Source organism: Lucilia cuprina, chromosome 4 (assembly GCF_022045245.1).
Source record: "Lucilia cuprina isolate Lc7/37 chromosome 4, ASM2204524v1, whole genome shotgun sequence".
In the NCBI taxonomy this organism is placed as follows: Eukaryota; Metazoa; Arthropoda; class Insecta; order Diptera; family Calliphoridae; genus Lucilia; species Lucilia cuprina.
In genome coordinates this window covers 92583448-92584812 of record NC_060952.1, presented here as the reverse complement: position 1 = coordinate 92584812, position 1365 = coordinate 92583448, and the positions used below count along the sequence as shown (strand labels likewise).

General features: G+C 31.4%; 1 long non-coding RNA gene across 1 annotated transcript in view; it reads left to right on the top strand.

The window, feature by feature from the left end:
- LOC111682988 overlaps nt 1-1365 on the top strand; it is a 52055-nt gene that overhangs the window by 33034 nt on the left and 17656 nt on the right. The gene's annotated exons all lie outside the window — the stretch shown is intronic.

Below are 1365 nucleotides of genomic sequence, written 5' to 3'. Positions count from 1 at the left end.
ACTAGAACTGAACTAGAACTGAACTAGAACTGAACTAGAACTGAACTAGAACTGAACTAGAACTGAACTAGAACGAAACTAGAACTGAACTAGAACTGAACTAGAACTAAACTAGAACTGAACTAGAACTGAACTAAAACTGAACTAGAACTAGAACAAAAAGAGTACTTTTTGAATTGTCTTCCTAAATTCATAAACAAATGAAATGACTTAATTCCTTTAAAACCTGTTGCCGCAGCAACTAGTTGTTGATGAGTTAGCTCTACAGCAGATGAAATAAAAACTATAAGTATGTTTTAGTTTAAGAAAAATAAAAACATAATATTTGCAACAAAATAATATCACATAACATCACGACAGCAAAAAGCCACACAAAAAACACAACCGACAGCAACATAAAATCATATTACTTCCGTGGCTGTGAACAGCTGAAATAACAGCGGCAATAGACAGCGTACCAGTTAGGCAGGCAGACAGCATCCTCCTCAACCCATAAAACCAACAGCTAAAAACAATAACAAAGCAAAATCTATGCAAAAACAACAACTATGAAGGGGAGGAGTAGATGAGTGAATGACAGTGAATACTTATTATGTTGTAAAATAACATTACCACAATAACAACAACAATAACAACATACTCCTCTTTACCAAGTCATGTCACACAATTTTAAACTTGACTTTTAAAATGAGTTCAACTAACTAACTCCAGAGAGAGAGAGGAGTTTGAATTTGTTATTGTTTTATTGTATTTTTGTTATGCCTTTCCTTTTTTTGCTGTAGTTGTTGCTGGCTTGTAACTGTCACTATTTTGCTGAAAAACAATTGCACACGTTTTTTTTTCTTGGTTCGTTACAAAAAGGGGTGAAACAAAAGTTATTTAATAACAATTATTACGCTTGATTATATACAATTTTTTGTTGTTTGGTAACATCTACTTTTAAGTTTGAACAAAAAACAGTTAAATAAAATTATACACCTAGTGCCAGCGAAAAAAAAGCAAACATGAAACCAATGCTCTAATTAAACATGTGATGGTGAAGTGTGGTCATAAGATTTATTTAAAAGACTTTTTAACAAGAAAATTATTAAAATTAAAATGTTGTTTACAATTTATATTTTTATATTCATTGTCAATGAAATCTATAATGTAACTTTTAAAAATATGCTAAGATATTTAGTTGTAGCAGAAATAGAACAGAACGGAACTAGAACAGAACTAGAACATAACTAGAACAGAGCTAGATCAGAACTAAAACAGAACTAGAGCAGAACTTGAACAGAACAAGAACAGAACTAGAACAGAACTAGAACAGAACTAGAACAGAACTAGAACAGAACTAGAACAGAACTAGAACAGAACTAG